We start from the raw sequence: 25,149 nt of genomic DNA, 5'->3' as shown, positions 1-25,149 counted from the left end.
TTCTTGGTTATAAACTCACCATCTGAGTGACGGTTATAAACTCACTTAGGTCTGATACAACGTCTTATTCCATACAGCCCCTAGTATGCACTAGTTTCCCAGAAGAGAGGTTGAATAGCTAAAAAGTTATTTACTCAGTTGTAAATAAATGTTTGTTGAATGAGAGAATTAATAAAGTTATTCATTTGAGACTTTTCCAAAGTATACCAGAAGTTATGGATTGCCTTTAATCAATAATAATGATATTATTATTAATAGCTACATGCGGTAAGCATTTGTAATATGTCATGGACTGTGCTCAACTTTACAAATACTCTCGCACTTATCCATATAGTTGGATGAAGTAGGTCACAGTTATTTATCTCCATTTCACAGGTGGGAAAAGGGCTTAAAGAGATTAAATTACTTGCTCAGGGCTAGTCAGCTAAGGACTGTGCCACAACCCATTTACATCTTCCTTGGTTATTGTCTTATGAAATGACTTGGCCCTATGGGGCAGTGGTATCAGGAAAATGGGGTCTCGTTCTACTAACCTGAAACTGCTTGAAACCCCGTTCCAAAACAGAACAATCAAGGATCATAGTAGCAACTAGAGTATGAATATCTTTGGATTTATAGGGATCCAAATATCTGGAATGCCTTCTAAGGGACTTTCATCACATGTTCACTCATTTAATAAAAATATCTTGCTGCAGATAAAGTGCTGCAGATACAGAGATGGTAGCGACACCTCAACTCTAATGATTCAACAATTAGAATTACAATCCAGTATGCTAAGGGCTTAATTCGAGGTGTGTAAGAGGCACCACGACAGCTTAGAGCAGGCAGCACGAAACTCTCCCTGAGGCTGGTCTAGACAGCCTTCTCAGGGAAGAGGACATTGGAGAGGTGTTTCAAAGGGCAGCTGAGAAGGAAGGAGGGGAGGAGAGGGAGGCACACTGACAGAGGGCCAGCGTGGGGAAAGGCAAACATGTGTCCATAAAATAGAAGTTGTCTCCCCTAAACTCCCCATTCAGTTCACACTTTTAGCCATCCTTGGTGAATGCAGTGCAGTATGTATTTTGTAAGGATACTCAAGAACCCCAGGTGCAGAGTGCTTTCTCGGATAAGAAGGCTTTTTTTCTTTTTTTCATTGAAAAACCCATACAACCACACATAAAATGTCTTGCTAAAGGCAAAATAAGGAATTGTTGAATGTTGGTGGATTGATTGAGACTGGTTACCAAAGTTGGCTAGAATACTTTGTAGAGGGGTCAGTATGAGAGCCCTTCCTGTGCCATTGGTCTCAAAAGAACCAGGTGAGAACAGGTAAATGGCACTGAACAAATGCATCCTCCCATGCCAATCTCAATACAAGAACAACAACCACATATATGTCTTTGAAAGAGTTATCGGGATGTTATGAAATAGCAAATGCTAACATTTATTTTTTGGCTACTGTGAAGCAGTAAATGCAAACTAAAATCCCTATGGCCTCTCTCTCAGTTTCTTGAGAATAGCCTCTATACTGATTTAAACCTTTGGAGTTGGCAGAATAGGAAAAGTACAGTTTTTAAAGATAATTAGCTATGATTTTAATGTTTCTTTTCTCTGTCACCTGTAATTAAAAATGCATATTTATTATTGTTTTGTATTTAAAGGTATGCTAAAAGCTGATATAGATTAGATAGATAGATAGATAGATGATAGATAGATAGATATCTCCTTGGACTAATGTTTGAAGTTTCTTTGTAAAGCCTGTGAAATCTGACTGCCCTATTTCCACATTATTTAGATACCCTTTCCTGCCCATAACTTTAATTGGCCATTAATATTATTTTTAAACATACCTTTTTTCATATTAGAGATGAATACTGCCTTAAATGGAAATGCATGCATAACCTGTTATGATCTCTACATGAGATCATATCCATGTGAGCCAGACCTTAGTTCAGCATGTGTTAGGGTGATGTATATCAATTTCACCATGCTCTGGTCAAAACATTTCCTGGACATCGTTCTCACTTCAGATGATAATTAGCAAAGCATCAGATTGTTTATTCCCTTATAAATTATTAAACATCAGTGAATCAGGAAACTATTTCTCAAATTGTATTTATAGGTATTTATTTTCTGAAAGGCTCTAACCATAAGATTTTCTATGTGATAATTATTAGTATAATTTCTTTGCGGAAAGACTATTTGCTGCACATTTAACACTAAGTAGTGTAAATAATGTGTAGATTGTAAGCTGTATGGATTTTTAGTAAACGTTAAGTCTAATTTCCCTTAACAAGTCTAGTTGAAAAAAGCACGTTTCAATTGATAAAAGAATATGCCACTTTCATTCTTCTCTGGCAAGTCAAAGGGCTTGTCCATTTTCTTGACATTGTATTTACTTAAAAGAGTTTATCTAAAGGGAAAGAGCAAGGTTGCAGGCAGCTTAGAACAATGTTGTAATTGTCACTAATTAAGTGCCCTCAGCTGTGTCTATACTGGGCCACTGTTTACTTGCCTTACACATACTCAGCTGTAGGTAGCCACACTAAAAATTCCTCCACTTATTACTTTCCTTTCCGTTTTCATCTCTATGTGGTGAAATATTGACAAATATGTCACATTTGACTTTCACACTTTGTTTTGTGAGTAGGTAAATTGATGATGCAACTAGTCTCCCTTACTTTGAATTATCTGTATAAAATATGGGTTGCAGTTGGAGGACAGTGGCAGTTGCTCATGGACTTGACTGATGAAATGTTTCTGAGGAGCAGAAATGTAGCAAAATTGTCCTTACAGTATGCGGACATGTTCTCAAAAATCCTCTTTATAGCCATGGCAAGCAATGCCCAAAGCCGGCTGGAAATTGAGCCAGCATCCAACCACCAACAAAGTTAACTGTGACTTACAGACCTAATCCCTTACTGGGATCTATTTAGCATCATATTTTAACCACTGAAGCTTTCAGCCTTAGAGACCTGTACGAGTTAATTTTTGCCACCTTGAACAATTCTTAAGCTTTTTTTTTTTTTGGCCTTAGCTGCCATGTCTGTACAAAAAAATAAGGAGAGACTAGACCACTATCCTCAAATTTTAATGCACAGGTGAATCTTCTGGGTATCATTAATTCACATTTGGATTTGAGAAGCCTACAGTGAAGGTGGAGAGTCCACATTGGTTCCCAGATGCTGATCCATGAATGCCAAGGAGCTAGCTGATTTCTAGTGAGTTCCTCAACTCTGACATTCTCTCATAGGATCTTTGCTTGTGAAATATGCTTTATCCCAGATTAAGTGATAAATGTACATTTCACTGATTCTTTGGGGGGGGATATCATGTTATACATCATCTTATACTGTCAGTGAACAAGATAATGAAAGAGCAACTGAATTTAACTTTGGACTGTTTTCTGAAGTCTTTAAATTCATAAATGTACAATAATTGTAACTGTAGAAATTGAATACCAAAACTGTGTGCTCATGATTGTATCACTAAATATTAAGTGGCAGAAAAGTAGACAGCATCTTCATTATCATTACCATTTCAGAACTTCCCAGGGCTGTATGAGGTACCTATCAGTGTTAGCTATTTCACTTCCTTCATTGTCGATACAAACGTATTTTGAGAATAGAATGAGCTTTTGAATATTTATTTCTGAAATGTTTCATGGATTTCATTTTGATGCATTGATTTTCTTCAAGATACCCAGAACTCTGGACATCTTAAATTTTTCTGCAGTTTTGCCTCTGGCCACATTTCTCCCATATACCACAATACCACTCCACTCAAGCTCCCCAAAATCAAATTAGGTGGAATTTTATTGAAGAGAACTCTCCTTCTGGAGTCTTTTTATTGGATTCAATTGAACAGGTAGGTTTCTAAGAAGAGCAGAAATACACTCACAAAATTTAAAAGCCTCTATACTTCTTGTTTCTTGGGATGTTATTTTAGCATCTGCACTCAATTTCAAAATCAGCTTGCCTATTTCATATTCTTAACAATTTTATAAACCTTGAACAACATTTATCCGTCTTGCTCTCTTGGTTTTATTGTACCAATTGCTAAGTGATGGTATGGAGAATTTTAATAGAAATATTCATTTCACATTTTTCTTTAAGAGATTAAATGCAGCAGGGGCAAATATTTTTTTAAAAAGTGTTTCCAATGTTGTTCAAAGCATAATATGAAAGGCTAGAGTAAGGGTTTATGCAGATAATGCATTCATGACTGAACTATTTGTATATTAAATATGGTCATGGGATATAAATTAACTTAAGCTCTTGAAATTTATAGATGAATTCAAAAATGTAAATCTTCTCAGAAAAAAACTATTTATCTCATCCGTTTGTATGGTAATTGATGGTTCATAATGAAATAATCTGATGCACAGAGTCCAGCTAAATTAGTCTGCCCATAATGCACTATCTTGAAGTGACTTCACATTCTCATTAGAGCCTTTCTAATTTCTAAAGCAAAATTAATGCAATTAGTGATCAAATCAATACATATTGATCATGAGTTTCTTCAATATGGCATGAAAATATCAGGTCAAAAATAAAGAGCTTTTTTAAATCATGGAATTAATATAAGAAATTTAACTTATGAAAAAAAAAACCCAGCTTTGTGCTATTTTCCACAGTAGCTATTGTTTATGAGAAAGTAGCAATATTACTTTTACCATTGTTTGGGTGAAATTCAACATAATGTGCTATGCCCCCAACCCTTCCCCCCAACACATCAATACTGTATTCATTGTCCATATGGATTTTTCTCCCCATAAATATCCAAAAGCAAATTTTTTCCTCATGGTGCAGAATTTCAGATGACTAATTACTCAAAAGCATTTCTTTCTTTTCACATGCAAATGTAAGCAAGATTCCAAGGAGAAGTACACCCCCCACAACCCCTCGACCCAGTAAATGTACCAGTGTTGGAGTGGGCTGCAGTTAAATGTATGCAGGAAGGAACTTGAGGCCCAGAATAAAAAATCAAAACACATTTGTGGAAATCAAGAGACTGTTGCTTTTCTACATACTAATCAGCTTATTTCAGTGTGAAATAAAATACTTCCAAGAAAAGAAAAAAAAAAAAAAAACACCTCAGTCCCTGGAGGCCCTTCCATGCCCACCCAAATGGATTCTGAGATGAGTTCAACTGGTGTCTACGGAGGTTGTGAGGGCAAATTAGGGGTGAACTATCTCAGCCGTTCAACTTCTGGTTCTAAAAGTCACCAGATTGTGTAGACTGTGGAGGAAATTTCTGAGTAAACTCAGAGAAAGGGATCATAGTGTTGGGTCACGTCTACCTTTGAGATTTTCCAAAGGCTAAGCTGGAGAGACCTGATCCAAGGCCGTAAGACTATGGACAATAGCCATGGCCACAAGCCACTTTTCCTAGGTCTTATTTCATGACGGTATTTCGAGAAGTTTTGTGACTTGTGAATAAATTCCCTTTTTTGTCTGTGATAAAATTAAATTGCTTTGTTTTAAGAAAGGTAATTAATTTGAAGTTTCTCCTGCAATTTTTACACCATATGAACATGAATAAAGCTTTTCATGGCATGTAAATTTATAAACTGTGATTATGGAAATGAATGGCAGTGACAGGTGTACATTTTATTTTGTTTGCAGACTAGTCCCATTTACTTGAAAGTGATTTCACAGATTTTGGGTAAAGTTCAGACACGTTTTCATGGTATGAAACTCTGGTGCTTCTGACGAAGCAACCTGGCAGAATTGATTTAATATCCTCACCAATGTCACAGTTCTTGAAATTAGAGAGTGTTTTGGTGAAAATAACGGATTTGTATTTGCCAAATCATTTTTTAATTCTCCTGAGGGAAACAGTATATATGTTTATAGTGTTTCTAGAATAGTAATTTAGAACAATATTTCCCTAAATGCGTTCTATGGTCGCTAGCCCTATGTGATGCTTTGGTGAAAAAAAAAATGATTCTATGGATAAATATGAAATTTGGAAATGCTTCATAGACTTCAACAGTTTTCAGGAATTTACAGTGCACATTAGCATAACAAAAGCTCTGAGAAGCCCTGCAGTAAAGAAATCTATTTAATGTTTATTTAGCTTTTTAATTTTCCAAATTAACTTGGCACTCAGGTTTTTAGTATTTCTTCTTCTAAAATCTACCAATGTCCCTTTGGATCTACTCTGGGATACTTTGATTTTGATTTGGTAAGTGGCAGGGAAGTTATAAAATCTGAATTCTGGGAATATGCTGAATGACAATAGCCACTTCACATTTGATTTTGGCCATCAGGAGACAGCTGGCAAATCCAGTTCATGAAAATACTTCTCTCCCCAATATTAATGTCTTGTTCCTCAACCTGAGATAGTTCAATCAAATCAGCACTTTAAAAATCCACTAAGACTGGGGCACCTGGGTGGCTCAGTCGGTTAAGCGTCCGACTTCAACTCAGGTCATGATCTCGCGGTCTGTGAGTTTGAGCCCCGCGTCGGGACTCTGGGCTGATGGCTTGGAGCCTGGAGCCTGCTTCTGATTCTGTGTCTCCCTCTCTGCCCCTCCCCCGTTCATGCTCTGTCTCTCTCTGTCTCAAGAATAAATAAACGTTAAAAAAAATTTTAAAAAATCCACTAAGACTGACAATAATCTTTACCTGTACCACCTATTCTCTAATCTCCCATTTTCTGAGGAAAATATAAAATAGCTCTTAAAAGAAATTAAGTAATACATATTCATTATAGAGAATACAGATAAATGGGAGAAAAAAAATCCCCATGATCCCTACAAATGTATTAATGTATATTTCTCCTGTGTTTTTATTTGAATAGAACTATGTATTCAATTGCATTTGGTACATACTATTTCATAACCTATTTTGTTTCACTCAGCAATACACAGTGTATACGTTTCCATGTCATTCATCGTTTTTTTATAGCGTCATCGTTTTTTTATTGTGCTCATGTGCTATACCTTTTAAATGTTTATTTATTTCGAGAGACAGGGAGAGCAGGGGAGAATCAGAGAGAGAATCTCAAGCAGGCTCTGTGCTGTCAGCATGGAAGCTAACATGGGGCTCGATCCCACAAATCGTGAGATTATGACCTGAACCCAAATGAAGCGTTGGATGCTTAACCAACTGAGCCACCCAAGAGCCCCATACCATATGTTTTAGAAGGTACAAAACATACAGTGAGTAAAGAGCCATGTGTTGAAGTGCTCCTGTGTGCTCCTGTTAGGTATCAAGCAGGGCAGGTCCTGTGCAGACATCCCTGCCTTGCTGCAGGGGCTGAGGGATGCAAGGAGGTCTGTTCCTCCTGGGGGCGAATCCCTCCCTCGGTAGGGGGAGATCAAAGACCAAGCAGAAGCTGAGCACACTGTCGGAGTTGCCCCCCCTCCCCCCCGTCCCCTTCTCCCTAGCTCATCTTCCCAAACACCTACCCTGGCATGGCTCTCCTTGTAAGTGCATCTTCCTCACAGGTCGGAGGTGACATTCACCTTAGAGATGGTCTCTGCAGTGCAGAGCAAGCACTGCCCTCCCCTCACAGTCCTTCAGTGCAGGATAGTCAGTGTCTCTGCCTATTATGATGTCTGGAATGATCAGAGCACCAGCCAAACCCACCAGCCAGCTAAAGCTGCTCTGGAGATGTCTGGTGGCTACTCTATACCAGAAGCCCCCATGGATTCCCCAGGATTGGACCTTGGTTTCTGGTCAAGCTCTGGAAACCTGTGCCCTGTTGCTGTGGGCTCTGATCTTGCAATGGCCTTGGCAGGAGCTAAGGGTGGTACTAATTTGATTTGATTTGATATTTAAAATTACTCCTTGTGGACACGCTGTGCACACTTATGCCCAAGGTTACAAGAATGCTTGCAGTAAGACAGGGGGATATATAACAGTTAAACGGGGGGACATATAACGAGATTTTCAGAGGAAATGGAAACCAAAACTCATTATCTTTTTGAAAAAGGTTTCTCTAAAGACTCCAGTCTGAATTAAATGCTCCCTTATTTACATTTCCCAACTATTTTGCACATTCCTATGATTCCTGCCACCCTATAGTGTTTGCCTATCCGTCATTGTCCAGGCATGTGAACAACTGAAGAAGATACCACCCTGTCTTATTTGCTTATTTTTAAATTTTTATAATCCAGCAGAGACCCTAGACGCTAGTTGTGGAGTAGGGAGCTTGGGCTCTTATTCCAGCTTAGAGAAGTGGTTAAAAGCACAGACCCTAGAATTCAGGTCTCAATCTCTCTCTGCTTGGGTTTCCCCATCTTAAAAATGTAGATGATGATAGTACCTGCTATTCTGAGTACTATTCCGAGTAATAATGGTTATTCTGAGTAATAATGAGTTTGTATTGATAAGGCACTGCAAATAATGTCGTATGGCTATCAATTTAATTGTAGTCATACCAAATTGCTACTGAAGCCTCTGGTTCTTTACAGGTACAAGTGAGATATATTGGAAGTGACCAGCACAGAACCTGAAACATGCTACAAGCTAGGTGGATACTTTCCGGGCCACACTTACAACCACTGTGTCTGCTCGTGAAAGTTTTAGATGGGGCAAGAACGACAGTACCTACACTAAAGATGTGCCCTTCAGCAACTTCTTGGGCCTCTTGCTTCCCAGCCCTCTTTCCTGCACATCTGTAGTTGGTCATGCAGTTGGCTACGTCAGTTAAGTTAAACCACCAGGTTGTTGTGGTCGCTTCTCATGAAAGGAGAGATCAGAAAATGTATGTGTGTTGGGTGGGAGTACTCATGTTAAAAGAGTAGGAAATGCTCAACCATGTCTTCCCTGAACCCTTTCTCTCATAAGCCGTGACACTCTGTAACGTAGGCAAGACAAGAAATTACAGTGGGGTCTTCAGACGGGAGATGCGAAGGAGGCCCATTTTTAATGGCATTGAAATAAGAGGTGAGCCTAAACCCATCATTGCTTATTTATGGCTGTAGTTATTTCTCTCTGGTACATCCCAGAGGGTTACTTTCTGTTGTTAATTGGAACTTCTAAGCCGTTTTTATTTACAAAGTGTTTTACAGTCATTGGTATTGATGACTTATAATTCCCCCATGAGTTAGGTGTCAGGATGAGGCATTGACACAGGCTCCACTCTCAGGAAGCTGAGACGTGAGGGTGGATAAATCTGCCGGCCCCCTCCCACACAGCAGCCATGGGGTCCTGGTTTGCTTTGTTGTGGCTTGTCGGAGGCATATTACCTTCTCCATGTGCTCTGATAGCAGCTAAGATCGGATTCCTGGATAAAGGGTCTTTACAGGAGGGACGGAGAGAAATAGCAACATGGCACGCTTATTTTGATTTTTAAAGAAGTAAGACAAATAACTGCCCGTTTATTGTTAAATTTGTAGTGCCAGTCATGACAAGCATAAGGATAGTAACACTTTTGCCAGCAGGGTGCTTATCTGTTTTACTAGTTCAGAAGGACTTGATTGATGTGAAAGGCCAAGGTCTCAGTGAAGATAATTTAGCCATTTCCATACAGTTTATGCTTGTGTTAGTTGTATCCTGCAGGGGAGTCCCAGGGGGTGGTTTCCCTGACCTCCCCTCTAAAAGGTAACACATAGGAGATTCCTGAAGGAACCATCGTCTAACAAGACTAATGATGGCTTCCATGCCTATTATCATTCAGAGACATAGAAAGAGGCTTTAGAAATGCAGTTTCACATTCCTCCCTTGATGTTCCACATGATCTATTAAGGCGTTATGTGGCAGATAAATTAATCATTAAAAACTTACTGTTAAGTCTTTACAAATAATAACCAGGTGTACCTTGATTATCTTTGATCTCAATATATATTTTTTCTGTCACTAAACAGATGATACATGGCAGTTGGTTTTACTGACAACTTTTCTGAGCGACTCAAAGAAAGAAGGCTATTTTCCTCCAGCGCTTTTTTTTTGCCCCCCCCCCCCCCCCCCCCGCCCTTTAAGTTAGAAGGGCTACAAAGAAGTTTTTCACAGAGTAATAGCTCATGACAGCCAGGATCACTTTTTCATATTGCTTTTCTGGGATGTTAGTATGAAGCCTCTCCCCTGTTTATTATTCCAGCCACCCTCCCATTTGATTTATTTCTCCCACTCACTGCTACTTAGTATTTAAAAGTTCTGACCAAGGGACATGCTCCACATCTTGTGCGCATTAGGTATTCCGTGATACACTGGATTCCACTTAATGCCATCACTTTGGATTGATGTGGATTTTTTTAATATAATGTGTTTTTCGTCACATTAACCACTTCCAGAGCTAACATTTTCTACATTCCAAAAAAGAAAAAAAAATGATAATATGAAATAATACAAATGCAATAATCAAGGTATATATATATATATATATATATATATATATATATAACTTAATGATTAAATCATTCTTAAATGATTTAATATGCTTCTGGGGAAGCTCATGTTAATAGAAATTGTTTGAGTAACTGATAGATTCAGGAACAGCACCAGGAATGTGGTGACGGAGATGAGTGGTAACAGGAGAGGAAAAGGTGTCCTTCTGTAGGCAGTAGGTTTTATAAAGCTTAAGGCAGGAAGTTTTGTTCAAATTCTTGTTCACACCACAGATTGCTACAATCTACTCCATTAAATAACGCATGCTTTTTATTTACAAAGTATTTTTATTGCCTCAGTTTAAATATCTTAAAAAGGTATTTCTATTACCTCAGTTTAGAGACGTAAAAATTTTAATTTGGCATTTCAAAAATTCCTTCAAAAATCTCTTCTTTGGAGATGTGTGATCTCCTTTTGTATTTTTTTCAATACCTTCAGTAAGGACTGCTTTATGGTTACATATCAAAAGATGGGGATTACTTGGGAGGGGGAACTAAAATTCTTTTTCTGATCTGTTAAATACAATATATGTGAAAAGGGTATCTCTATTTCCTCTGAATTCTGGGAAATTGATAATGATATGCATTTTTACTTTTTAAAAGTTTATGTAGAACATGATTAATAGGAAGCAAAAATAACCAGATCTTCATAAAGATGTTGATTACAACAAGAACTTACTAGGGATATTGATATAGTTTAATGTTTTCTTTAAAATAAAAATGCTTTTGAAGGGACTAATGGCTATTATTAACTATGATAATAGCTAAAATTTCTCAAATATCTATGTGTCAAGACTGTTCTAAGTGCTTCACATTTGCTACATCATTTTATTATCATGACATCATAATCTAGTAATTATTGTTTTTCCCTGTTTACGAACCAAAGAGAGATGAAATAAATTTCTTAAAAACATAGGACTCTTAAAGAGTAGGGCAATGATAGATGAGAAAATATATGTTCTCTTCTGAACACGATATAAGGCCTTGATGATGTAACTTTTTCTTTTTCTTTTCTTGGTAAGACTGACAATCTATCCAGTACCATTTTGGCATATATTGATAAAACTGAGGTCCAGAGAAGTTAAGTGATTTGCCTAAGGTCACACAGCAAATTCGTGGTAAACAGGGAAAGCTCTTCAGCACCCTACCACACTATCTGAATTGGGTTTGTTTGGCAGCCTGCACTAAAACCAGAATGGTACCAGTGGTGAATGGATCCCACTCTCCAAGATAAGGGAGGAAGGGTATTTGGTTAAATAATATCAACCCCCTCTTCAATGAAAAACAAGACACCTTGGGAGTAGAGTAAGAGCATAAGTCAGGATGGATCCAAGGTTCATTTATGGGCAAATGATATTTTTCTTGGATATGATCCTAACTTCCTACAACTAACTATATCCCCATTTTTTTTTTGTGCTATCCAGTGACTTGAATTCAGATTCATAATGCTTATGCTGACTGAAATCTAGTCTCAACATAAGAATATCTACTCTAAAGTCTTAGTGCTTTAATAATCCTTTTCTGGGGAATTAAAGAGACCAGCTAAAAAGATCACTGCATGTGGATCTTTTAAGTATTTTAGCATCTAGAGACAAACTAATTTAACAGAAAAGAGGTTTTTTTCCAAGTATTCTTAAGTTCAGATAATATAAACAATGAGCTTTTCCATTTGTGAATATGTCTGACCCTAAAATAGTAATGAAAATTAGGGGGGGAACATTTACAATATGTATACTGTAATATGTATTTACTTTAAGACTATCTATCTTTGAGATGCTCAATCATGGTCAGATTTTAAAAATAAAATCACCCCTTAGATTATTATCCAATATGGTAGCATTAAAATCCCTGAAGATAAAATAGAAGCATGGGGAAGTTGTTTTCCATAGAAAAAAACCAAGGTAAAGGTGGAAATTTCCTGATTCTCATTCGCATGAACCTTTATGCCGATTTCTTTAGTTAGAGTTGCATGGATGGGAATAGGCACTGGGGATACATAATCTTGCACTTCAAACTAAAATAATTACTTTGAGTTCTTAGATTTCTGGACTGCTCTGACTAAACACTAATTTTCTAGGTTCTTTTTCCTGTAAATGAGTGAACACTCACATGGAGAATACAGACTCACAAGCAAAAATCTTGTATGACTTCCTTTCTTCCCTAACCTAGTGAAGAAGAAAAACCTTAAGAAGGAAGCATTTTCTCTTTACTACAGACATAAAGTTGTCAGATTTAGTAAAGAAAAGTACAGGACACTCAGTTATATTTGAGTTTAAGATAAAGAATGTATAATTTTTTAGAATTTATTTATTTATTTATTTATTTATTTATTTATTTATTTTAGTGTGAGTGCATCCCATTGAAGTATTTGGATGTACAGTATTTTATCCAGCAGCTCTAAGGAGGAACTCTCAGCCCACTCCTGGTTGAACATGGGTGTGGACATTGACCAGCAACCTGTGGGTCCCTGTGGAAATGGTTGCCTCATCGGGGCTATGGAAGAAAAGCACCTTGGTCAACAGATCTTGGTCCCTGCAATTGCAGAGGCACTGTCCCAGTGTTTGTCCTGTTATCTTAGGCTGCACCTGGAGAGATGGTCATTTTATCGTCTCCATGTATTGAGACAAATTCATGTGGGGGAAGTGGCCAAGCATGCAGGAACTGGGCCACGAGGCAAAATTAATCCTTCAATTCTTTTACACTATTCTGATGGAGGCCATTTTAAGCACGGCATTGATGTCTATATTCAAACGGCTGCATGGTAATCCGGTTGCATTCGTTGGATTATATTCAAGGTCTACAGTCTTCATCTAATTTAGGGCATAATTTGCTGACCAAAGAAATAAATTTTATGACAAAGAAGTATTTGTTGTGGGCCTCCTGCACAGTCTTCCAAAGGGGATTTTTCCAGGTACCCTTCCCAACTCTACAGTAACCAAGCCAAAATCATTTGTCCTTCTCAGTCTTGGCTTTCTTACCTCACTTATATGCAGTACAGGAAGTGAAGTGGTTTGAGATATAAGACTTAGCTGAATATTATAACCAGAGCTGAGAAGTGATGACTTATCCAGCAAGTACTCAAATGAAAATTGGTGCGGATTTTTTAAAAGAGGTAAAGCCGTTGTCCCAGCAGTGATTTTATTCCCACCACTGGCTATTTATGATTTTTTTTAAAAAAGTAAATTAGAAGATGCAAAACATTTATAAGGAATTTAAATGTGTAGTGTAAAAAAAAACCCTCAAACCATCATCCTATTAAAAAAAAAAAATCTGATGAGTTATTTTAGCCAAGGACACTAAATTAACACAAATTGACCAGTGGTTTGAACAATAAGAATGATAACATTTTGACAAATCAATACACTAAAAGGCATGCCAGGAGCATTAAACAAAAGAGAAAAGCCAAAGAACTCTACGGAAAGGCATGTTTTCCAGCATAGCTGTTTCAATTGCTCAATGTTCTTTTTTGCAGCATATGAAGGACGCCTAGTGCCCCCTAGCTGAAGAATCTATGTAGTTCCCCGCCCTTCCCCCACTTAAGGGACAGCTGACATTCTGGGTGCCTCTGCCCCTGCACTCCTTTAGCCCTTGGAAGAGAGCGGCTCTCCCTGCAGGAAAGCACAGGGCTGATATAGGCTCTCTCTGCCTTGTCTTTTATAAGTTGTAGCAAGCAAAACTAACATCTTGTCTCTTTTTTAATGATTTGTTTCTCTCCAACACTTAATCCAAAAGGAAGATGCTCAGAGTGTTAAAGTGGTCCAGAGCCTCTAATGTTGCAGTAATGAGGTATGAGGACCATGCATTTCCCCCTGGAAATCAAGTGCATTGTGAGTCGGGGCTTCCAAAAGCAGCCCAGTGTGTACCTGCAGGTTTCTATACCAGTGGCTGCTATTAATTTGTTAGAAATTAAGACAAGCGTGTCTATGGGAAAAGCTTTTTAAAAAAATCTTGCAAGAAAATAGACCAAGATGGATGTTTTTGGCTGAGAGACTACAGTTGGTTTTTTGGACTGGTATTTGCTATAATTTAAAAGTACTCTAAAATGAACACTTATAACTTTATAGGTTAAAAAAATAGAGTAAACTTAAACAAAACAAGAGTAATTGGGGGTTGTGTATTCAAGTTTGTTTTTCATTAGGTTTCAGGAGTTCTATATAAACCTGATACCTTTGTGAGCTTTCATGGTAGTATCAACTCAGTCTATCAACCATGCAGGAGCAGTTTCTATACTTCAAAGACCTAAAGCAGGAGAATATTACAGAGACCTCTTGTACCCCTACAGCCCTAGATACAGAATGTAATGGATGTGCCTCTTGAATTAAGAGAGTAGTTTTTAGCTCTAAACCACCTGGGCTGAGCTAGCTTTGTAGCAAATCATGTGGCAGCTGGAGAACCAATGTGGAAGTCGCTTTTGAACATACAGAGATGGATCCCTTAAATGAAATGCAAAATTACTGGTAGTAATGCGTTGTCCAAATACACTCCATTCTCCTTTCCTTCTTGAGTGTTGCAGAATCTCTGTATTGAAGTCAGGGACTCTATGTATCATGACTATTTTCCCCCAGAAGTGCCTGGCACATAGTAGACATTCAGTGAACTTCTCTTGAATGAATGAACTGTGAATCAAAACTGAATCAAAATTACATCGTCAGATCTGATCAGAATCCAATTAAGAACAAGCACAGGTTAAGACATCTAGCACAAATCCAGAACAAGTGTAGGCACTCAGTAAGTGCTAGATAAATATCCTCCCTCTAGACCTCAGGTTTTTCTGCTGTCTACAAATTTGTGCTCTTTCTGCAAGATGGTAGTTACCAAATGGCAACATTGTGACTTTGAAGATGTTAACAAGTGGTTAAAGAAATAAATACAAAAGCTCTGGGGCCAAATAAGTTTGGAAAATGCTGCTTACCTTATTTTGCCCTTAGAAAAGTACATCAGTTAAGCAACTTGTTTAACAATCTTAAAAAATCCTTTTATCTTTATGAGTTATATATGCATATAGTTCTACAGTGTTTGTTATAGAAAATAGAAACCTCTCGTCCCAGCTTTACATTTCCCATTTTCCAGAGGCACTTTTGATTCTGTTGATATTACTTTCAATATCTCTAAATAGCCCTAAACAACTATTTATACTCCTCTATTTTTTGATATATTGGTTTTAGGTACTATCTATTGACTGTGACCATGAAAATGTTAAGAAAAGGGCTCAGGCAGTGCTATAGCATCGAACAGTGCAGGCTGAAATTCAAGGGTGGAAGGACTAACAGGATACATACCCACCCCAGTCTCTTGGCATCACGTGGAGAGGGGTGCTTGGGCAAGCATGGCCTGACAAAAGGATGTGCTCTGGAGAGGGACACTTCTATTGCTCCGGTTGCTTTCTTTGTATGGGGGGTTTGGGTGAGGGAGTGTGACAGTGACATTTTATACAGATGAGGGTGGTGTTGCCAGTAGATATCAATACCTTGCAGCTTTATGCCCGTTGCCTACGGCAGTCACATTGGTCCCAGTTGACTCACTGCCAGGTAACCAGAGAAAACTTCGGGTTCAACAGCAGACAATCCAGTATTGTCTTTTACTCCACCCTCCTGGTAGTTATTTCACACTTCGGTTAGATCAGTATTTGGTGTGTTCATTATTATGGCCATTTGAAATGCTATTCATGGTTGAGCTATATAGTCCCCTTTGATAAATTTCTCCTCCTGTACAACTTCTAGTTTTCTCTGGAGTTATTTAACTGTTTTATGTTGCAAAGTTTTCTATGTACCTATGACTAATTTACCCCCAAACTCTCCCTAAGTTGTATAACCTTCCTCTCAATATGTTCAAACACAGTCAACATTCCCTTGGGTTTGTCTTCTTGAAGACATCTCTCCCAGAGCCTTCAGATCTTCTCTAGTCTGGATGGCTTGCCCTCAGTGCCTGTCTCACAGTTGTGGCTGGCTTAGTTCCTCACCCTCATAGTGGTCACTGTTGGTGTCCTTGCTCAGATCCCCTTAAAGGGCTGGGGTGCCCATCCTGAAGTTGCTGTGTATGCTAATGCTTCACAGATGACTTTTCTCCAGCAAATTACCTGAAGTCAAATGGGAGCCACTTCAATCGATAGGTTACACCCTTCCCATAGTCAATGCTGGATTGATGCAGGAGTACAGATGTCTGGCCTCCTTGCCTTTAGGAGCAATTTATGCAGCTGAGCTCCCCATGGGATTGGGCTGAGCTGTTCTTCAGCTGAGTCCACATCCTTGTTTGCCTCCTTCCCCTGCCCTATCCTGCTTCCCTCTTTCCCTTTATCCTGAGAGCTCTTTCTCAATAGATCTCCCTCAATAAAGAACATGGATTCCTGTTTCAGGCTCCACCCTAGGAAACCTGACCTAAGACAACTATCATCCTGAGGAGCCCTTTCACATTTCTCTTGAATTTCTCACAGTTCTCCCTCATCTTCTGAAATTGTGTCTTCCTCCCTCTTAGTTTATTTCCTTGGCTAAAGGCATCCTTTTGTAATTTCCTGAGAAAGGTTGCATGGGAGTTAAGTTTTAGCTCTTGAATGACTTAAAATATTGTAGGCTACTCTTACACATGATCAATAGTTTAGCTTGGTATAGAATTTTATATTGGAAATCATTTTCTGGCAGAATTTTAGAGGCGGGGTTCCATCCCTTCTAGTTTCCAGTGTTGTTAAGAAGTCTGGTGACTTTTTGATTCCTGAACCTTCTTTCTGTTACCTTTTTTCCCCCTCACTGGATTCTCTAAAGATCTGTTCTTTTCCCTAGTGTTCTGCAGTTTCTCAGTGATATGAGTTGATGCAGATCTATTCTTTGTTCATTATTCTGAGAGTGCAATGAAATCTTTCAGTCTGGCAACTCATGTGCTTTGGTTTGGGGAAATTTTCTTGAATTATTTCTTAGAAGGTTTCACACTTAAGTTTTTTCTCTTTTCTTTTTCTGTTTGCAATTTCTATTATTTATATGTTGGAATTCATGAACTGATTCTTTTTTTAAAAAAATCTTTTTATCTTATTTATCATCTCCTTGCCCTTTGCTCTGTTTTCTGGGAAATTTTTTTTTCAATTTTATCCTCCAGCTCACATTGGCTTTTTATTTCTGTAATCATATGTTTTAATCTCAAAAGCCATAACGGTCTCTGTTCCATTTTTAAAACATCCTTTTCTTGCTTTTGAACTCAAGATATTTACCTTATCTATCTGGAGTACATGATAAGTTTTGGATTTTTTTTCTGCATAGTTTCTTTTTTCTCCAAATTTCCTTCTTATTATCATTATTATTGTAGTTGTTGCCTTTGTATTTTATGATAGCTCAAAGATCTCTCAAATTTCTGGTGGTGTTGGCTGACCTCTTAACTTTGGAAGTAAAGCTCTGTAAAGCTGTTTGGTACCTCCATGTGCTTGGGCAGGGCTCTTCAACTGTGTGCTTCCCTGTAGGGTTACTGGGCTGTGCCATTTCATTGGAGAAACATCTTACATTATTATATTGCCTAATATATATGTTCAGCTACATGTAACATAAAATTTTTAAAAAGAGTAGCTTAAACAAGGAAAAAGCTTATTTATATCTAATACAGGTTTGGGATTAGCATAGCACTCCAGAGTGTCCCAGACCCAGACATCCTCTACCTTGTTGATCTACTATTTTGTGGATGTTACACTGATTGATACAAGAAGGCTCAGTACCATGTCTACATTCTAATCAATAAGAAAATGGAAAAAGGGGGGCGCCTGGGTGGCTCAGTCGGTTAGGCGGCCGACTTCGGCTCGGGTCATGATCTCACGGTCCGTGAGTTCGAGCCCCGCGTCGGGCTCTGTGCTGACAGCTCGGAGCCTGGAGCCTGTTTCGGATTCTTTGTCTCCCTCTCTCTGACCCTCCCCTGTTCGTGCTCTGTCTCTCCCTGTCTCAAAAATAAATAAAACGTTAAAAAAAAAATGGAAAAAGGGAAGAAAGTATATATATCCTATTCCTGTAAGTTATACATATAACATCTGCTTATATCTCAATTGGCCAGAAATATTGGCCCACATCTCATGGCAAAGTAGGTTGGCCTTTTATGATATACACATAGCCATATGACCAATTAAAAATTATACTACTATAGAAGAAGAGAATAATGGATATTAGGATACAACTAGAAGATGATGGCATAGTCAGTATATTTAAGGCATTTCTCTTGGGCAGGTCAAATCTCCCAGGAAAGATTCTTCCAGAATCCTGACTAGATTGCTATAACTCTGGCTGTCAGAGTTCTAGGAATTGAATGAGACAAAAACAAGCAAACAAACAAACAAAACAAAAAACATAGAAGTAGCAATAGTGATAGTAATGGGGTCTCAGTCTCGTTATTTAGTGTGTAAACTTGTATTTAACATAGATAATTCTGGTTTTCTAGTCCAAAGACCAGTGCTCCAGAAATAATCTAGCTTTTGGTTGGGGGTGGGGGTGGGTTGGTTGGGCTGTTGAACAGTCAGCCACTTTTCTGCATGGAGTGGTAAGGAGGTTTGAGAATCTAATTTTCAACAAATCTTGGTTTTCAGTCCCGTCTTCACTTCTAGTTTCAGAAGTGCTGCCTCCAACTGCTGAGTACAGGAGAAATTGGGTTGCTTCTCAGCTTTCCTCACTCTTGACTTAGAATTCAGTTTTCTCAAGTCTCCCAAGTCATTAACCACTCACTCATCTGCTTTATAGCTTCAAAATTTTGTTTTTTGTTGATTTCTCACCCATTCTCTTTATCTGAGAAGTTTATGCTTAAAAAAAATCCCTTACATTTAAAACAATCTCTTAACTTCTGAGATTCAACCCATTATCATTAACCGAAAACCTGAATTGTTCTTGAAAACGGTTCATTTTGAAACCTCACTTCTTTTATTCTTGGAGCATCTATTAACATTTCCTAAGGAAGGTACAATTTGGTGTGATGATGACGGTGATGATGATGATTATAGCCAACACATACTGAGTTCTTACTGGTATATAGGTAATGTACTAAGTACTTCACCTTTTATTTCCGGGACTGACATGAAAAGCAATTATACAGGTAGTACTACCCTTAGACCTAGGCATGCAGGCTCCTGCACCAGACCCCAAGATCAAGGGGTTCTGTGCTTTGGGAGTGACTTCTTTGACAATTTTTAAGACTTTATCTGGGCTTTAGGACTAACCAGGGCTGGCACTGCCACCCAAGCAAGGTATAGCAAACTCTACTTAAGACCCATGTGAGTTCTGGCTCCAGTTTCTCCCATTTAAGGCATTCTCTGGCCCTCTATCCCTTGTGTTAGGTTGACCAGATGCCCTAAGGTACTCTATAACTCACACCCGTAGAATCATCCCAGGGCCTGGTGGCCAGCCTGGTTCCAGTAGGCTGCCCTGGTGAGCTGATCCAGCTGACCAGAGCAGCATTCTTTCACAGACTCATGTAAGATTAGATCAGGAGAATGTGGCTGACATGCTAATCTGTGGGAATTCTCACTCAGCCACAGAATAAAGAATCTGGATGTGCACTGCTTATGCAGTAAACAAATAATGCATATTCCTTTTCTTTACCATTATTAAGTCTTCATTGATACATCACAATACCTCACATGAGCCTGTAAAGATTCTTCATCCTGTGTCCAACTGTGTAAGAGTTACCCCAAACCAGTACTTCAAATCCAACTCTTACCAAGTATATGAGGAAATGTAAATGATAGTTCATTTTATGGCTATTTTAAACTTACTATGGCTATTTCAAACTTAAAATATGGCTATTTTAAACTTCATAGTGTAAAAGTAGAATGATACATCTTCCAACCATGTTTCCTCTTGAATTCTTTAGACTGTAATCATTGCACTCCTAAATTGTTATGTCTCTCAACTTTGACTGCATCTCTGCCTTTCCATGCTGCCACCAATGGAGAAGATAAGACAAGAAATCTATGGGCAAAGTGAGAAAAATGGTCTCTATACATACCTATAAGCTCGACTGGTGATTTCTGCTGGTTCTGATCGTTGGGTGCCCTGTGCCACCAATCAGTATATATTCTGAACATCAATCCTTGTTACTTCATGTAACTTTGTTTTATTGTTCTTATTGCACTAACATAACTGAAGGACAAATGGAAGAAATATTTTGCTTAAGTTCTCAAGCTAAGAAGTTAATGGCAGAACAGGGATGTTAGCCTAGAGCTGTCTGACTCTAGAACTTGGTTTCCAGGCTACACTCTACCACCCATAAGATCAAAAACATAGATGCAGGGTTTACACATATTTTCCCCCAGAAGAATCCATTGCACTTTTTTATATTCTCCACTCCAATTAAAGTCATTATAATAAAGTATAATACTTTAAAATGATAACTCCATTTATCTGAAATCTCTGAAAGAGCAAATAAGATAGATTTATATGAAATGGTAAAAGGCTCAGAATGTGGTGCAGTGAAAATTCTTGGGCTTTTGATTCACAACAAAGTGAATCCCAATTCCAGAAAATTACTTCGACTTTCCAAGAGTCATTTTTCTCATCTGTAAAAGATGAATATTAAATAACTATCTCAGTAATTAATATTGGGGATTAATAAGATTGCATGGATAAACCATAGCAACTGTACATGTAGGCATTCAATGAATGCCAACTCCCAAACACACACAGTCAAGGATATGGGTGATTCTGGTTTACAGACCTATCTAGAAAAACCAACCTCTGACTGTCAACATATCCCCTTGAGTCCTATCAAAGATATATAAAAAGAAGTGTCTGGGAAATAATACATAGTTTCATATCTTTTACTTAATTTTGCCAAATGCTTTGATCCAATGACACACCTGAGTTTTTAGAAAATTTGTTGAGTATAACCTATGGCTGAGTCACTGTTTTTCAATATTTAGATCTTGGAACAAGGAAGAAAAAAAATTTCACAGAATACTTGTTAAAGACAGCTTTGAAACTTTAAGAAAAGGAAAAGAAAAAAAGAATGGAATTTTAGAACATATATAATTTTGGAGATTTATTTTGGAGACATTTTGAGCATGGAAGACACAATGAGGGCAAAAGTTATTTTTATGGTAAAATTGCTTTTGGTGAGTTTGCAAAAGCAAAGTTGGAGAGTTTTTTGAGATCCAAGTGCCAAGATTTATAGACAGCAGCTGGCTAGTATTATCCTCATATTTCCAAGCACAATAGACATATAGAAACAAACTAGTTTATGAATCTAACCTTGAGAGAAAACCAGTCAGAAATTCTGCTGCTACTCACTGGCATGTGAGTTGCCCTTTTCCCTCTCCTGCCACCCCTGTCCACTTGTAGAACATACTATACTGGTCACCAGGCCTATGAGAAAGGTTTTTCACATTGATGCTCCACTGGCTTACCCCATCAAATGTGAAGGTCAACTCCTCATGGAGCTCTCTGCTCTCCACAGGCCTGGCCATGTGTGCAGAGAAAGAGTAATCACCCTGCGGATCCTACGTGGGGAAATACTTTTGCTGAATATTTACTATATGAAAAATAATATTTTATTGTTTAATGGTAAGAAGACTCTTTTGGGGCTTCTAGTAGAGCTACATTACATGAATTTGTAGCCTTTTTGCATGGGAAAATAGCATTTTTATTTTTAAAATAATATTCCCAATTTATTTTACTTCTTAAAATCTAAGTCTTCATGCCCAGTCATGGCCACCCTGCTTTACCCACAGAAGTAAAAACATTCATACTCGTGATGATTATGTTCCAACTATAATTTAGTGAACAAGAAAATATTCTGGGAGAGAGAAATGTATCACTCTAGAAGCACTGTAGAAATAGAAATTTTCTTTTAGTTTGTGGTTCTAACAAACACGTTCTGAATAGGAAATAACTTCTACAAAGGCAACTCAAGAGGCCTAAAATTAGGACCATCCTTTGAGTTAAGTAGAATATAGTATCCAAAGGTTAGAATATAATGAGACTACACATTTTCATATCTGTCCTTTCATAAGGGAAGTAGAGAATTGAAAATTAAACTCTTACTAATAGGATTCTGGATATTGGCTTTGTATATTTTGAAAATATAAGAGAAATGAAATTACAACTCAAAGCAGCTTTTAAAGTCTCAATGGAATCATGCTTACTTGAAATGTCCATGCGCAGGCTCAATAGACTGCCCATAACATTATCTAGCAAAAATAAGAGTCGGAGAGAAAACTGTTTATTGTGTGGAGTTGCTAAATACATATATACTTCAAAACAGGGCGACAGATGTGGAACAGCTGCTCATTACCCATAAGGAAGGGGGAGTCTGTCTTCTTTGAAATTATTTATAAGCTGCTTCATGTTCAGGTCTAATATTTTTTTCTTTGGGGTAAATAGAATTAAGCATTCATGATCAGAATTTTAAAGTATATGTTGATTTGCAACAACAACACTCACATATATCACATAATCAAAATGCTTCACACTTTAATTATAGCAATATTCATGAGGGACCTGTTACATCTAGTAATTATAGTGAACACCTATCAAATGCTTACTATGTGCCAGGCACCACTCTAAGTAATTCAACTCTTTTGATCCTCACAACTACCTTCAGAGGCAGGTACTATTCTCATCTTCATTTTACAAAGCTCAGAGAGGTTATTAACTTGCCTAAGATCACATAGCTAGTAAATGGTGTTTGCTGCCTGGATTCAAACACTAGCATTCTGATTCCAGAATCTACACTTGGCTCAACCACCACATTATATATTGCTGTTCATAAAAAAAAATATAGACTATTTCAGGCATGTATGCTATGTAGTGTGTGACAGTCATCACCTTAAAAGAGAAACTTTCTGACCAAGAGGATTATCAGTCAGAATAGGCTTGGTTAAGATGCGGAAACAAAAGTGACACAGTAACATGACATGCCCAAGGTCGGTCAGCAAGAAGCCCTGCTTCCCCAGTTACCTAGGGACCTAGACCTCAGTTTTCTCTGGCAGGGGAAGACAGGACATGGCAGTGGCACCACAGTTCCTAAATGTCTCCTCTCAGAAGTCTCATATTTCAGAAGTAGAAGGAGGAGGAGGAGAAGGAGGAGGAAGAGGAGAAGGAGAAGAAGAAGTCGTCTCACATTTCACTTTCACTTACATTTCATTGGATGAAACTAGTTGCTTGGCTGCACCTACCTGCAAAGCTGTTGGGAAATGTAATTAACAGCAGAAAAATATTAGAAAACAGCCACTGACCAAAGAAGAATAAGAAGATTGTAAGAAGCATTTAGCTACTCCAACTGTTTAGCTACTGTAAATGTTACAGAAATTTAGGAGACACGGTATGGCCATATTTCCACAAAGCATTTGACAATAGTGTCAAGAGGACAAAACAAAGAAATGATGACCAGAAGGTCTTGTGGTTAAAGAACAAGGATGGCGCCTAAGGACACAAGACACAGGGCAGCCCCTTGCAGAGGCCTCAGCCTGATCACTGGTTCTAGGTCCAGAAGCAACAGATGGCTGGAACACCTGAATGTTCAGGTGTCTCTCTGACAACAGTGATATTTAAATCAGATTGCTAAATTAATTGATTTATAGTAACAGTAAAGGTGGAGAAATCTTCTTATTTTGGCAGATACATTTGGTATTCTGGCTGATTTGTAAATTCCGAATGATATATAAATTCTGTATATGCATCGTATAAAATCAGAGAATATATGAAAAGAGCAAGTAGAGAGAATAGATTGTTTTCGTTGCCATTGGCTTAAAACTAGGAGAGCCCTGAGCTATGCCCGACTACCAAAGCAGCTCCACATGTAAGAACTGGTGAGAAGGGCATCTTGGATACAGCCAAGCCTACTTTGGGTCAGTCTGCCATTGCTTCAGCTGTCAAGTGGAGGGAAGGGCACACCAGATCAGGGATTCATGAAGGAACAAGAGGATGTGGCTTCCGGTCCTTCTCTGGTTCTCTCAGAGACACACTCTGCTGTCTGAGCAGATTATGAGAAGTAAGTGTGGATTCTGCCAGCTTGGAGGATCCCAGAACTTGAAGTTCACTGCCTTCATGCAGTCCAGGGCTCGGGAAAGGGAGTAGCAGCGGGGACATAGCCGTGCTACGAGGACTTCACATCTGAATTCCAGACTCATCGTTTATTTTCTTTTTAATTTTGGTAAAATATACTAACATAAAGTCTATCATCTTAATCACTTTTAAGTGTGCAGTTTGGTGACATTAAGTACATTCACATTATTAAGCAACCATCACCACTATCCATCTCCAGGACTTTTTCATCATCCCAAACTGGAACTCCACACCCATGAAACCATAATTTCTTAATTTATTTTTATGAAAGTATAATTGACATGCAATACCCTATTCATTTCAGATGTACATCATAGCAATTTACTATTTTTATACATTACAAAATGATCCCCATGAGAAGTCTAGTTACCATCTGTCACTATGCAAAGTTATTACAGTATTATTGACTGTATTCCCTATGCTCTACTTTATATCCCCGTGACTTATTTTCACCAAAGTTACAAAAACCTAGGTACCCCTGTGTTTTATTTCTTGTCTGTCTGCCGTCTGCCACAAGGCTGTACTCATTTACACGTGGCTATACCTACTTGGAGGACTGAACACTCATCTCCTGGTTAGGGTTGTAGGCACACAGAACAAATTTCTCTGCTCCCTGACTCTGTTCCCCAGCACATGAACATCTGCTCCCTGCGTGACCACATTCTTTCTTCCAAGTTAGTATTTATTTATAACAAATTTGGACAGTAAATACATTCATTTTTAGTCCATTTCTGCTATAACAAAATACCAGAGACTTGGTAGCTTATAAACAACAGAAATCTGTTTTTCACCTTTCGAGAGGTTGGCAGGTCCAAGGTC

At 38.2% G+C, this 25,149-nt stretch overlaps 2 long non-coding RNA genes across 5 annotated transcripts in view; both read right to left on the bottom strand.

Annotated features, from left to right (window-relative positions):
- LOC132667424 (uncharacterized) overlaps positions 1-7,484 on the bottom strand; it is a 32,520-nt gene extending 25,036 nt beyond the window's left edge. The window contains exon 1 of the long non-coding RNA XR_009605148.3: positions 7,397-7,484. This is a non-coding gene — a long non-coding RNA (uncharacterized LOC132667424). The remainder of the gene's footprint in view (positions 1-7,396) is intronic.
- Positions 7,485-20,276: 12,792 nt separating this feature from the next.
- LOC132667423 (uncharacterized) overlaps positions 20,277-25,149 on the bottom strand; it is a 57,868-nt gene continuing 52,995 nt past the window's right edge. For 2 of the 4 annotated variants that reach the window (XR_013555412.2, XR_009605143.2), the window contains one exon: positions 20,277-20,409. This is a non-coding gene — a long non-coding RNA (uncharacterized LOC132667423). Of the gene's footprint in view, positions 20,410-22,404; positions 22,455-25,149 lie in introns of those variants that run through there. The other 2 variants (XR_009605146.3, XR_009605147.3) reach the window with 1 other exon arrangement.

Source organism: Panthera onca, chromosome B2, assembly GCF_046562875.1.
Source record: "Panthera onca isolate mPanOnc1 chromosome B2, mPanOnc1 haplotype 2, whole genome shotgun sequence".
Lineage (NCBI taxonomy): Eukaryota > Metazoa > Chordata > Mammalia > Carnivora > Felidae > Panthera > Panthera onca.
Note: the sequence above shows the minus strand (reverse complement) of the source record. Positions and strands in the feature narration are given on the sequence as shown.